This window comes from Leptopilina boulardi, unplaced genomic scaffold (genome assembly GCF_019393585.1).
Source record: "Leptopilina boulardi isolate dan_hultmark-lab unplaced genomic scaffold, ZJU_Lbou_2.1 LbouV2_278, whole genome shotgun sequence".
Classification (NCBI taxonomy): domain Eukaryota; kingdom Metazoa; phylum Arthropoda; class Insecta; order Hymenoptera; family Figitidae; genus Leptopilina; species Leptopilina boulardi.
In genome coordinates this window covers 3720534-3736104 of record NW_026137838.1, presented here as the reverse complement: position 1 = coordinate 3736104, position 15571 = coordinate 3720534, and the positions used below count along the sequence as shown (strand labels likewise).

Genomic DNA, 15571 nt, shown 5'->3' with positions numbered 1-15571 from the left:
GTACCAGTTACTATGATACCAGTTAATATGATACCAGTTAAGTTGGTACCAGTTACTTCGGTACCAGTAACTTTGGTACTAGTTAGGTTAGTACCAGTTACTATGGTACAAGTTACTATGGTACCAGTTAAGTTGGTAACAGTACCAGTAACATTGGTACCAATTACTATGGTACCAGTTACTATGGTATCAGTTAAGTTGGTAACAGTACCAGTAACATTGGTACCAATTACTATGGTACCAGTTACTATGATACCAGTTACTATGATACCAGTTAAGTTGGTACCAGTTACTTCGGTACCAGTAACTTTGGTACTAGTTATGTTAGTACCAGTTACTTTAGTGCAAGTTACTAAGGTACCAATTACCATGGTACTAGTTATTATGGCACCAGTTACGTTGGTGCCTTTTAGTTACTATGGTACCATTTACTATGGTACAAGTTACTATGGAACAAGTTACTATGGTACAAGTTACTATGGTACCAGTTACTATAGTTTCAGTTACTATGGTACCTGTTACTATAGTACCAGTTACTGTGGTACCAGTTACTTCGGTACCAGTAACTTTAGTACCAGTAACTTTAGGACCAGTTACTACGGTACTATTTAGTTACTATGGTACCAGTAATTTTGGTACTAGTTATTTTGGTACCAATTACTTTGGTACCAGTAACTATGGTACCAGTTACTATGGTACCACTTACTATGGTACCAGTTACTATTTACCAGTTACTATGGTACCACTTACTATGGTACCAGTTACTATTTACCAGTTACTATGGTACCAGTTACTATGGTACCAGTTACTATGGTACCAGTTACTATGGTACCAGTTACTATGGTACCAGTTACTATGGTACCAGTTACTATGGTACCAGTTACTATGGTACCAGTTACTATGGTAGCAGTTACTATGGTACCAGTTACTTCGGTACCAGTTACTTCGGTACCAGTTACTTCGGTACAAGTTACTATGCTACAAGTTACTATGATACCAGTTAAGTTGGTATGAACAGTTGCTATGAAAACAGTTGCTGTGGTAACGGTTACTATAGTAACTGTTAACATGGTTACCATTACTATGGTAACAGTTGCAATGGTAATAATATGATAATGGTATAGCGAAATATAATCGTCCTTGCAAAGTGTTTTGGTCCTAAGTTGCGAAACCTTCAAAAAAAAAACATTTTATTAAATTAAAAACATTCAAAAAATTAGTATTAAAAATTAATTGCTTATTTTCTAATACATTTTGGATAACGTAGAACATTTCTTTTCTTTCAACACCCACAAGAATATAAACAGATCCAGAAAGATTGTAAACTTTAAAACGAAACGCAATTTCATTTTTATGACAGGAATTTATTATCAAAGTATGTTTTGTACACGTGTAAAGAACAAACGTAAGAAAAGTAACTTGGAAATACTTTTTTGATCCTTTTTGATGTATACATATCCATCGTGCAAACTTTCTCAAGACCAGCTGAACACTTTTTTATGGACCCTCTGAAAAAAAAGTACTTGAAGATGTGGTTTATCTTTTTTTTTCCGTATCCTTTTAACTTAATAAAAAGAAAAAAATGTTCATTTGTAACAATTTAATTTATATAGGTGAAAATATTTAATAATCTAATTTTTAAATTAGTTGTTCGATTGTTAAAAAGAAGATTTTAAATTATTTAAAGATTAGAAATAAAAATGTCCATTTTTTTAACGAAACAAAAGTGGACCATTATTTTCTCTTTCTCCATGGGTCAAAAAAAAAAAAAGGATCACAGCATCCAAATTTCTCATGGAATAAGTTCCAAGATTCTTTTGCTTTTCGCAATTTCAGAGTGCGAGTGGTTCGTGGTGCGAATCGTTTGGCAGAACTTTGTGAATCGCGTCCACTTATTCATGTCCAGAACTCGCTGGTAAAATCCCTCTTGCAAAGGAGGCTGTAGATGTACATATATATATATATATATAGGAGATGAGTCCTGTAGGATGCCGGTAGTTGGAGGTCTTTTGAAAGTTTTATGAAGTGGTACGGGAGGATGGCGCGTTTGTCTCTGGTGATTTCAAGTCCGGAATATCGTTCAAACTGTGTCTACATAGTGGACTTGAAAGGAACATTTCTTGTTAGATTTAATGAAACTTAACAAAATTAAAAAAATTACATCGTGTTGAAAAATAAAAGAAATTTTATCATTTATTATACTTTAATAAAGAAGATTTTTTAAATATAAAAATAATTTTCTCACCTGGGAGTCGATATTTTTTTTTAATCTCTAACTTACGCAGTACATGCGTAAGGTGGAGAGTCAAAAGTACTTAGGCTCTTGGATAGAGAGAGTTTTCCTCTCCTTTTTTTTTCCCATTTAAACTTGAAATTTCCCTTGGGGAAAATGGGGAAATTAAGAAAAATCGTGCCACACGCTCGTCCGTATCAATAAAGTAATTACTTTTCGCAGAAGCTTTCATTAGTAGTTAACTGAGGTCCGCGATGGCGATATTACGATACATCGCGCTTCCGGATCACGTAATTCTTTGGGTGAACCAACCAAGAACGCTTCCAACCAATCGACGCTCTCGACGAAACTATAAATCTTCGTTCGGTTTCGAGTCACTGCGGCATTTTTCTTTTATTTTTTCAAAGCCCATTCACCAAGACGGTTAATAAAGAAGAATCGATCATACAGCTGTAAAACTTGTATAGGATGCTTTCAAAAAGAAAAAAAAGAAAAGAAATAAATAAATACCATTTTTCCAAGCAGCTTTTGTATCAAAATTATTATTCAAACTGCAACTTTGGAAAAAAAACGAGAAAATTTTCATTATTTTTTTAATATCAAAGAATCAATAACTGAATTACAATTGCAAAAACCATTTTAATTATTACGTTATTCTGTGTTTTTTTTATTCACGATGATACAAATTTTTTTTTCTCTCAATTTCCCATCTTATTCCGTGAGCTCAGTTTAAAAGTGCAGAAAAAAAACGAAGGGACAATATTCAGGATAAACGGTTCATCCTCCCTGAGCAGAAAAAAAAGAAGAAAAGAATTTTTTGCTAAATGTTGCGTGAACTGAGGAGGAACGAATGTCGGTCACGATAAATCTTTTTGGGTTTTATCGTTACCATACTGCTAATGGAAAAATGAGCTGTGTGGAAGCTCGTAAGCTGAAAACGTTTTGTTCATTTTTTTTACTATTAATGGAAAAATTTTTGAAATTAAAAACTCAACTTTATGAGAGTTGATTTTAGCGCAAAATCTATCGACTAATTCTTAATCAAGACTAATTCGCGAATTTTCTCGATCAATTTAAATACCCGACTTTTTCCAGGTTAGCAGACACGCTGATTGTTCTTTTACGTTTTGTAATTTGACCACATCGTTTTCTTTTCTCCTTGACGAATTTTTTTTTTTTTTTTTCATCTTAAGGATTTGCTAACTTTAGTCGACAGAAAAGAAGACTGTCGTCAAGAATAAAGTTGACTATAATGATAGTTGAACGAGCGTCAGGTTGGCGGAACGAAGACACTCAAATCGACTCTTTCTCTGTTTCTCTCTCTCTCTCTCTCTCTCTCTTGAGAGACAGAGAGAAAGGAAGAACAATGAGAAAACCTTTTGTACCGAGTGATAACTATGCGGTAAATGAACGAGATTCTTCTCCTTTCTCTCTTAGGAAATATTCAACAAATTTCGATTATTTTTTTTTTTTCAAGTTTAGTTTAACAGCATTATCAATTTTCATAATTGTGACTATTTTATTTAAAATTCAAAATATATTCTTTTTTAAATTTATATACGTATATAAACTTTCCTAGCTGAAAGAAAATAGAATGTGGCATACCATTTGGAATTGAAACGACTTGATTAAAACTTCCATAATTGGAATGGTGGAATTAAAACTTTTCTACTGCATAAATAAAAGTAGTGAATTGTTCTCAGTATATAGATATATATATATTGTGTATGAGAATTAATGTAAATTTATTTCTTAAAAAAATTCAATATTATTCTTTGTTGATTTATTTAAACTTTAATGTCGTTAGTTTTAATTTGAATTTTTTTTGCTTTTTTCTATTGATTTTCAACTATTGTCATTATGGCAGACTAAAACCGTTTTCATCCTCTTATATAATTGCCACAAAAAACTAACAATAAGAGTCACTAAATATTTAGTAAATTAATCAATTGATTAGAAGTAAAGAAACAGATATTGCTACTATATAATTCATCCAGAAATTCATCTTTTTCCTCACGAGAAACGCAACCACTTTCTTCCAGTCGTTTCATGTTTTGCACTCAATGCAAATGAGTCACTATGGCAATTTACGTTTCCATTAGCCTCTTGCGTTCAACCCTTGGCCACAATTAAATTGCCTTCGCTTGCAAAAACTCGCGGCATACTCAACGTTTTAGTCTTGCAATCACTTTTAAGATATTTTATACATATATATATATAAACCCCAGGGGCAAATTGACGTGGAATGACACATGTATTTAACTATATTAGTATTAAAACGAACAATGAGTAAAAAAAAATAGTAACAATTTTTATTGCCATAAAAAAGGCACAGCAGCGTGGGGTAAATGTGAAATTTTGAGTCTTTTTTCGAAAAATCGAGTGTAGAAAAAAATTTAGGGGGGTAGGAAACGATCGGAATACGATTTTTGTTAACTTTAGTTGACAATGAGTAAGAAAAAAAATAGTAACAATTTTTATTGCCATAAAAAAGGCCCAGCAGCGTGGGGTAAATGTGAAATTTTAAGTCTTTTTTCGAAAAATCGAGTGTAGAAAAAAATTTAGGGTGGTAGGAAACGATCGGAATACGATATTTGTTAACTTTAGTTGACAATGAGTAACAAAAAAAATAGTAACAATTTTTATTGCCATAAAAAAGGCCCAGCAGCGTGGGGTAAATGTGAAATTTTAAGTCTTTTTTTGAAAAATCGAGTGTAGAAAAAAATTTAGGGTGGTAGGAAATGATCGGAATACGATTTTTGTTAACTTTAGTTGACAATGAGTAACAAAAAAAATAGTAACAATTTTTATTGCCACAAAAAAGGCCCAGCAGCGTGGGCTAAATGTGAAATTTTAATTTTTTTTTCGAAAAATCGAGTGTAGAAAAAAATTTAGGGTGGTAGGAAACGATCGGAATACGATTTTTGTTAACTTTTGCTGTCAATGAGTAACAAAAAAAATAGTAACAATTTTTATTGCCACAAAAAAGGCCCAGCAGCGTGGGCTAAATGTGAAATTTTAATTTTTTTTTTCGAAAAATCGAGTGTAGAAAAAAATTTAGGGTGGTAGGAAACGATCGGAATACGATTATTGTTAACTTTAGTTGACAATGAGTAACAAAAAAAATAGTAACAATTTTTATTGCCACAAAAAAGCCCCAGCAGCGTGGGGTAAATGAGAAATTTTAAGTCTTTTTTTGAAAAATCGAGTGTAGAAAAAAATTTAGGGTGGTAGGAAACGATCGGAATACGATATTTGTTAACTTTAGTTGACAATGAGTAACAAAAAAAATAGTAACAATTTTTATTGCCATAAAAAAGGTCCAGCAGCGTGGGGTAAATGTGAAATTTTCAGTCTTTTTTCGAAAAATCGAGTGTAAAAAAAAATTTAGGCTGGTAGGAAACGATCGGAATACGATTTTTGTTAACTTTTGCTGTCAATGAGTAACAAAAAAAATAGTAACAATTTTTATTGCCATAAAAAAGGCCCAGCAGCGTGGGGTAAATGTGAAATTTTCAGTCTTTTTTCGAAAAATCGAGTGTAGAAAAAAATTTAGGGGGGTAGGAAACGATCGGAATACGATATTTATTAACTTTAGTTGACAATGAGTAACAAAAAAAATAGTAACAATTTTTATTGCCATAAAAAAGGCACAGCAGCGTGGGGTAAATGTGAAATTTTGAGTCTTTGTTCGAATAATCGAGTGTAGAAAAAAATTTAGGGTGGTAGGAAACGATCGGAATACGATTTCCGTTAACTTTAGTTGATAATGAGTAACAAAAAAAATAGCAACAATTTTTATTGCCATAAAAAAGGCCCAGCAGCGTGGGCTAAATGTGAAATTTTAATTTTTTTTTCGAAAAATCGAGTGTAGAAAAAAATTTAGGGTGGTAGGAAACGATCGGAATACGATTTTTGTTAACTTTTGCTGTCAATGAGTAACAAAAAAAATAGTAACAATTTTTATTGCCACAAAAAAGGCCCAGCAGCGTGGGCTAAATGTGAAATTTTAATTTTTTTTTTCGAAAAATCGAGTGTAGAAAAAAATTTAGGGTGGTAGGAAACGATCGGAATACGATTATTGTTAACTTTAGTTGACAATGAGTAACAAAAAAAATAGTAACAATTTTTATTGCCATAAAAAAGGCCCAGCAGCGTGGGGTAAATGTGAAATTTTCAGTCTTTTTTCGAAAAATCGAGTGTAGAAAAAAATTTAGGGTGGTAGGAAACGATCGGAATACGATTTTCGTTAACTTTAGTTGACAATGAGTAACAAAAAAAATAGTAACAATTTTTATTGCCATAAAAAAGGCCCAGCAGCGTGGGGTAAATGTGAAATTATGAGTCTTTTTTCGAAAAATCGAGTGTAGAAAAAAATTTAGGGGGGTAGGAAACGATCGGAATACGATTTTTGTTAACTTTAGTTGACAATGAGTAACAAAAAAAATAGTAACAATTTTTATTGTTATAAAAAAGGCCCAGCAGCGTGGGGTAAATGTGAAATTTTTAGTCTTTTTTCGATAAATCGAGTGTAGAAAAAAATTGAGGGTGGTAGGAAACGATCGGAATACGATTTTTGTTAACTTTAGTTGACAATGAGTAACAAAAAAAATAGTGACAATTTTTATTGCCATAAAAATGGCTTAGCAGCGTGGGGTAAATGTGAAATTTTGAGTCTTTTTTCGAAAAATCGAGTGTAGAAAAAAATTTAGGGTGGTAGGAAACGATCGGCATACGATTTTTGTTAACTTTAATTGACAATGAGTAACAAAAAAAATAGTAACAATTTTTATTGCCACAAAAAAGGCCCAGCAGCGTGGGGTAAATGTGAAATTTTAAGTCTTTTTTCGAAAAATCGAGTGTAGAAAAAAATTTAGGGTGGTAGGAAACGATCGGAATACGATATTTGTTAACTTTAGTTGTCAATGAGTAACAAAAAAAATAGTAACAATTTTTTTTGATTTAAAGAATGCCTTAGCATAATGTCAATTTCCACCCCGTTAACAGACGTTACTTTAGTCAAATGTCAATGGTGTCAAAATAGAAATTCGGCTTATGTAAAGTATGTTTATGGCGTGGTAATAGACTTTTTCCTAATGTTACGTAATTTTTGTTTCGTGGAAATAGACAATTGGCCCGTTCAAGGCATTAAAGTGTAAAATTATGGGGGTTAGCTACAATTACAATTTCCTATTATTATTTTTTTTTTTTGGTTCCACTTTCTCTTTTCACCTGTTTTGGCTAAGAAAATCTACCGTGTTCTTTTGTCTCCCCTCTCACTTTGCTTCAGGCGCAGCTTAATTGTTATAAATTGCTCCCTTTGGCTCGTGAAATGATTTACCACTCTTGCCTTCGCATAAATTGTAACAAAGATTTTCTCTAAAAGAGTAATTTATGAGTTTTGCCCCCTCCCCCTCTCCCTTTTCTTCATAGAAGAAATTTATGCTTGATGATCGTGGTTTTCTAGGCGTGAGACTTTTTTTTAAAGATTAACAAACGCAATTGTTTTTGAATTTTACTTCTTTGCAAAAAAAAAAGAAAGAAAAAAGATTTTAAAAATAAAATTATGTGACTAAAATTACAGAATGTTCATATCATGAAAACCGCACTAATTTTTCCAAAACGTATCCCTAGGTGGACACTCACCCTATTATTGAAGGTAGATAATCTTTGAATGACCCAGATACCAAACTCAAAATCCCGAGAGGGTGAAAATAGCCCATATTACCAACTGATATCTTCGATAATTCTAGGATTATCCCGAGAGGAACATTTTGTGAAAATTCGTAATTTACAAAGTTATCCCCCAACCACTTTTGAATCATTACATATAAAAGGCATATTTTGATATTCACAAACTTGAAAATTTCCCAATCTATTTCAATATATAAAGGGGTTTATGATACAATTCGATTTTACATAAAAGATCCTTAAAGGGTTAGAATGAAGAATGTAAAGTTAATCTCCAGAAGATATCTATTTTCTGATAAAAGCTCTTCATAACATGCTTTTTGAAGGGTGAAAACTTTTTCCCTCTCTGTAAATATAGGATTTCGAAACTTGGAAATTTTCCTTACGTTTTTATTTTTACACTCTGTATTTTTTGTATTTACAATTCAAAGCTACTTTGTCGAAATTTGAAGTTATAACCTCTATTATTAAACCAAAAGTTTCTCTACTTTTATTTGTTTTTTTTTTTAGTTTTCATATCATAGAAATTTCTCTAAATAAGAATTTTAAGTAGATAATTTTTTTTTAGACTGCAAAAATGAGCGTTTTTCTGAATGAAAATTTATGTGAAAATGTAAGTAAAAAAAAAAACAAAGAACCTTTTGAAATTGACAAAATGCGCCTTGGGCGACATTCATTAGGCACATAAGGGTATTATCAATTTAACGAGCTTACGGATAAAGTCCACCGCGCGTCGATTCTTTTTTTTTTTAAATTCGCGATGAAACGATCATCACAGAAAAAATTCGCGAGGTACTTAACGCGGTGAATTGCTTGGATGATAAACGCATTATCGCACCATCGTAGCACCATAATCTAATGGACTCCAGATGCACCGAATAATAGAGCACTAATTATATAGAGAGGGAAAAGTATATAAGAAAAGAAAAAGGAAAAAAAAGAAGAGCAGCAGTAAAAAAAACATATTATTTCTGGCTTGAAGCAATAAGATATGAATGATTTTACTGGGAAATTTTACACTCAGCTAGACGTATAATTACTAAGATTCATTATAATTATAATTACAGTGAAACCCGAGTATTTTACTAATGTCAAAAACAGTTTTTGGAAAAATTAAAATATAAAAAAATTACCGACATAGAAATCTACCTTGCCGACTGATGGTAAAACAGATTTTTGAAAAAATATATAGAATTACCGACATAGTGATCTACCTTATCATCAGTCGATAAGGTAGATTTCTGTGTCGGTAATTTTTTATATTTTCATTTTAAAAAAACTGTTTTACCATCAGTTGGTAAGGTATTCTAGAGAAACATGTTCTAGGTAAAGATTCTTTTTTTTGGAAATAATTCTATGTAAATAACAGAAAATAATATTAAAAAGTAAAAATATTCCAACGCATAAATAGAATGTTGAAAAAATTTTTTCATCTTATATGAAAATTAGCTACTATCTTGAGACAAACAAACGTTTATTTAAATCACCAGTAATTATTCCTTTTGCCCTCTCAACATTTAAACGACCTCACCCTCCCTCACACTCTCATTCCCTTCTCTCTTCAACTACACACTCTTGTGGTCTCGTTTTTCATTTTCGCTCTTAGTCGACAGATGTAATTTCACATTCACCACCCTCACAGAACAATGTAATTAACCAGTTTCATTCGCCTTTTGTTAAGGCGATGCCGCCGCGCGATGGTCCGCATGACAAAAGTGGTGTGTGTGTGTGTGTATGTGTGTGCGCCTGGGCTGCGAAAGGAAATAAAGCATTTTGGGGCGTAGCATAATTTTCGTTCTTCCGCTATTTTCAAGGGAGACAATGCAACCCAACAAAGTCAAGCAGGAACCACAATCCCGGCGCGCAACCGACCCAGAAAACAAGGGGGTGAGGGGGAGGGGTGGGGGGTTTGGTATTCCCGGGTCAGTCCAATGATGGTCCCTCCGACCCCCCCCTCTTTTTCACTCTCTCTATCTTGCTCTCTCTCTTTCTCTCTCTCTCTCTTTCTCTGTAAATGCTTTTAAGAGATACGACGTTGATACAAAACTGTTGAAAATGTATAACTCGTCAAGAGGAAATGAAACTCTAATCTCATATTTCATAAACTCAAATAACAAAAGGTTATATGTAGCTGACTTGTTAGAGGCACTTCAACTTTGCTTTGTTTTGTAATAACAAAAAAAAAAAAAATTTTTTTTTTTCTTAACTAAATATTTTGTTTTAAGATTGTTGACAATTAATTTTAACTAAAACCAATTGATACTATGGAGAAAGCACAAAAATGTAGATGGTCTGACTCTAAATTGACTTGTACTACACTAGAAAAATTATAAGGAATTTTAAAATCTCAATTATTTACTTATGGTAGTGATAGAACAGAAAAAAGATTATGTCTGACTAAAATCAATTTTTACTACTGAAAAGATTGCAAAATTTTTTTTTTGAAAGTCTGACTAAATATTTACTTGTACTACTACTGTTTTTAAGTTTATTTTGATTACATCTGACGAATAATAATTTGAACTACTGATATAATTACATAAAATATAGATAGTCTGACTATATATTTACTTGTACTACTGATTTTATTATTTATTTAATATCTGTTTGTAAAATTAATTTGATCGACTAATGAAAATTGCAAAAAAAAAATTATAAATTCTGCCTAAATACTTATTTGTACTACTGAAAATTACAATAATTTAAAAAGTCTGATAAAATATTGACTTGTACTACTAAAAAACAACAATTATTTGAAATTCTGACTAAATATTTACCTGCACTACTGTTTTTTACTTTATTTCTTATGTCTGACTAAAAATCAGCCTTTACTACTGATAATATTCAAAATCATTGAAGGTCAAGTCAAGGTCATTTGAAGGTCAAGTCAAGGACATTCAAGGTCATTTAAAGGTCTAGTCAAGGTTACTTCAAGGTCAAGTCAAGGTCAAGTCAAAGTCATTAAAGGTCATTGGAAAGTCAACTCGAGGAAATTCAAGTTGACACCAAGATTTGACCAAAGCTTGATTTGACTACTCATGTCTGACTAAACCCGAGTTTGACTACTGATGAAATGGCTAAAAATTTAAATAACTGAACATTTACCTTTACTACTGATTTATTTTTCTATACGTTACAAATTGTGTCTGACTAAAATTGATTTATACTACTGATAAAATGAAAAAATTGTAGAAAACCTGGCTGAATATTGACTTGTACTACTAGTTAAATGCAAAAAGTAAGAAACACTGAATTTGTCTTATTAAAAACTTAAACAGATTTTAATGTCTGACGAAAACATATAGAAATATTTACAAGTCTAACTAAATATTTCGTTGTACTACTGTGGAAATAATAAAATTGTAGAAATACGAACTAAATATTGATTTATACTACTGAAATATCGAAATATTTAAAAGTCTAACTAAATATTTACTTGCACTACTGAAAAAGTAAGAAAAATGTAAATAGTCAAAGTAAACATTGACTTTCATTACTGCAATATGAAAATTTTTAAAAGTCTGACTAAATATTAACCCGTACCACTTTTTTGTATTTTATTTATTATGTCTGACTAAAATTAACTTGTACTAGTTGATAGAATTACAAAATTATAGAAAGTCTAACTCACTATTTACTATTTCTACGTAAAAAATTAGAAAAATTTAAAAAGCTGAACTAAATATTGACTTGTACTACTGAAATATGCAAATATTTATAAAACTCTGACAAAACATTTACCTGTACTACTGATAAATTTACAAAAAATTTGAAATCCGCTTAAATATTTTATCTCACTACTGCTTGATATAATTATTCATTATGTCTGACTTAAAACAACTTTCACTACTGAGAAAATTAAAAAAATTGCAATAGTCAGACTAAATATTTACTTTTACTACTGATTTTTGAAAATAATTCATTATGTCCAATTATAAAGTTAATTTAAGCTACTATAATAAAATTACACAAAAAAAATTTTAAAATCTGATTAAATATTGACACTTACTACTAGTTATTTTTGCTTTCAATTGCAAAAAAGACGATTACCATTTTTAATGTAAAAGGAAAAATTATTTAATCACGAGTTTAAAACTTTTACTTTTCCATTAGAAATTTTTACAGAAATACCACTTCCAACCTACTTTTAGAGGAAATTGGATTTTGATAAAAAATAAAAAATAAATTTTTTACATAAATAATCTTGTCTCCTAATCTTAAATTTAACACAGATTATGTATATTTAAAAAAAAACTTTAAACTCAATTCTTTTATATAAAAAATAAAAAATTTTAAATTCACAATTTTTTTAGGACAATATATATATATATATATATATATAGTTGTAAATTTTTAAAAAAAGTTCCATTTTTTTTACATTTTTTTACATATATTTTACAGAATAAAATTCTAAAAAACGTCCAATTAAATTAATTAAAACGATTGAATACTAAATAAATAAATTTTGAATTGATTACTGAAATAAGAAACATTTTTTAATCAAAGAATTAATTATCTTATAAAAGTATATTTTTTCTTATAGAAGTAATTTAAATATGAAATCTATTTTAAAATCACAATATGAACTAATAATTAAATTTCCATCATTATCATAATTATTTAAATTATATATATATATATATATATATATATATAAAGTTTCATGAGCAATTAAAATTTTAGTAATTTAATAATAATTAATATGAAACGTAATATTATTTTGAATGTTATTTAATATTTTAGCTAATAATTAAATAAAAAAAAATTTTTTGAGAAAGATAAGCTTTTTTAATTTAAAAAAATTTCCTTCTAAGGAAAAAATTTCGATTTCCAGTAAAAAAAATTCCAACTCCTTTTTATTCTCAACAAAGAGTAAATATAAATAATTGTTTTTCTTTCGTATCATTTATCACTGAGAAAGTCAATAAAATCAGGACAAATTGTAGAATAAGATATGTGCGATGACACAAAAGGCGAATTGTATTGAGCAATAGAAGATGTGCGGCGTGTGTTTTATTGGTTTTCTGGATAAATGGAAGCTCATTTCAAGACCTCTAACTCGGCTATAAAAATGATAAAGAAGGGTATCGCACAACACACAACCCGGTGTGAAATATAAAAATACATACATATGGAAAAGTTACATGCTGTTCCAATATACCCATCGGAAATCAATGGAAGGGGGGGGGGAATTCCAATCTACAAAATTAACTATTATCGATTGTATTTGAAAAAAAAATTTACTAATTAAATTTTATTACCAAAAAAAATCAAAAAATTGGAACAACGATATGTTTCACTAAAATAAGAAAAGTTTTCGCTATTGCAGAGAAACATATAGCTGTTTCAGATAAATATTTTTTTTTCCCAGAAGCCTATAGAAAAAATTTATATAAATTTTGTCCCCCCCCCTCTTCTCTTTTTAATTTTCGTCAGATAAAAAAAGGAAAATTTTTATACCTTTTTAACCATGAAAAAAAAATGGTTTCTTATCAGTAGGAAAAATAAATTTTCTTATTGTATCACAAAGCATAAAAAATCTAGAGCACTTTATATATATATATAAAGAAGACGATAAACTGTGGATATTCAACATTATGAAAAAAGACTTGTAGTTTTCCTCAAATCTTACATTTCAACATTATAAGAATGAAAGTATGATAAGACGATTGTAAATAGGAGAGAGGGTTTTCAACCACCATAAACTAAATATACTTGTATCGCGATTCACCAGAGTTCTATTAAATTTTTTTTCCCCCTATTTTTCTTATAATCTTTGTCGACTTTTTTTTTCTTCTTTTTTACAATTATTATTTTTTCTGTCCTCCCACTTAAGCATCTCGTAGCTCAAGATAAGTCAAAAAGCACGAGTTAAAAAAGAAGCAAAGACCGTCCATTGTAAACGCGTAAACGAATTACGAAAGTTCTTTGATGCCTTTCATATATATATATATATATATATAGGGTGAGAAAAGAGTGGGTCAGAGTGGATGAGGAAGTCGACAAAAAGGGGATGACTCAAAAGGTGAAAAAAGTGAGTTAGACATTAAAGCTCTTTTTTGGGTTCTCCAAAAAAAAAAAAGAATCCTAGTTTTTTAAATATACATTTTTCCACGCATTTAAAAGCACTTACATTAAGCTATGTATAGACTCTAAAATTCTAGACTGCAGTAAAAGAAATAATATTACGAAAATCATAAATTAAAATAAAAAAAATATTATCGTTTTTAATTTGAAATAGAAAGAAACTTTTTTTTAATGTAATCGTATGTACCTTTTTCTAAAATACTATATCATGTCATATATAGTAAAATTGATAAAACTAATAAAAAATTCTTTATAGTTTCATTAATACCAACAGATGTAATCAACTAATTCTTGTTAAAGCAATAAAAACAGTTGAATCCATTTTCCAAGCATTTCGTGTTTAATAGCGCATGAAACTACATTATCTCAACGTCCTCTGTGAGACACTAAATTGCAAAGTGAAAATTCTGATTTGAAAGCTTTCTTGAATCATTAATTTTTGTACCTAACGGAGTAAATGGCAAGAAGATTGTCATTTTATAATTTTTGAATTAAAATTTTTTTTAATTTATTAACCATTTAATGTATAAGGGCAATTTTTTTCATTTTATTCGAATTTTTTTTTTTTTGACATTTACGAATTAGCTTTGTCAAATTCGTAATCTAATTCCGCGTAATACGCCATCTGGTTACGCTAATTCCGTGACATAATTCCGTGTAATCCGCGTCTACCGCGTCTTTTAGTTTCTCGAATTTCGTTATATAATTACGCGTAATATCGTGATCTAATTTTGCTAATACCGTGAACTAATTTCGCGAAATTCGCGACCTGGTTCCGCCAAATTTGTCTTCTAATTTCGCGTAATATTAGACCTAGTTCCGCTAATACCGTGACCTAATTTCGCGAATTTTGTGATCTAATTCCGCGTAATATCAGACCTAGTTCCGCTAATACCGTGACCTAATTTCGCGAATTTTGTGATCTAATTCCGCGTAATATCAGACCTAGTTTTGCTAATACCGTGACCTAATTTCGCGAATATCGTGATCTAATTTCGCGAATTCCGCGATCTACTTTCATGAATATTGTGATCTTATTTCGCGAATTTTGTGATTTAATTCCGCGTAATATTAGACCTAATTTTGCTAATACCGTGACCTGATTTCGCGAATATTCTGATTTAATTAATTAATTAATCTTTGCATAAAAAAAGAAACTATTTCTATTAGAAACAAGTTGTAAATTCAGATGTTCATTACATGATCATTTTGCTTCCTCTTTACGATCAGCAAAAAAATTTGCTTCCTCGTGGAGAAAGCAAAGTTTTATTGCTAAAATGTGAATTTTTGATTTTTTAACTTTCATTAATTCTTTAAATTTACCTCAAATGTATACTTTATATATATCGATCGATTCGTCTTGACGTAAGAAATACGATTTTATTATATATAACCTTAAATTTTTCCAGTTAAAAATTTTTTCGATTAAAAAAAATTTTTTGGAAAAAAGACGATAAAAATTTTTTTTGAGGTATTTTTAAAAATCCTTTGGTCAGATATGAGATATTAATATGATAAATGAGCCTGCCAAATTTTATCTAAATCCATTACAACCTGTTA

General features: G+C 30.1%; 1 protein-coding gene across 1 annotated transcript in view; it reads left to right on the top strand.

The window, feature by feature from the left end:
- Positions 1 to 15571, top strand: part of LOC127281957 (discoidin domain-containing receptor tyrosine kinase B) — a 395594-nt gene that overhangs the window by 169779 nt on the left and 210244 nt on the right. The window lies entirely within an intron of this gene.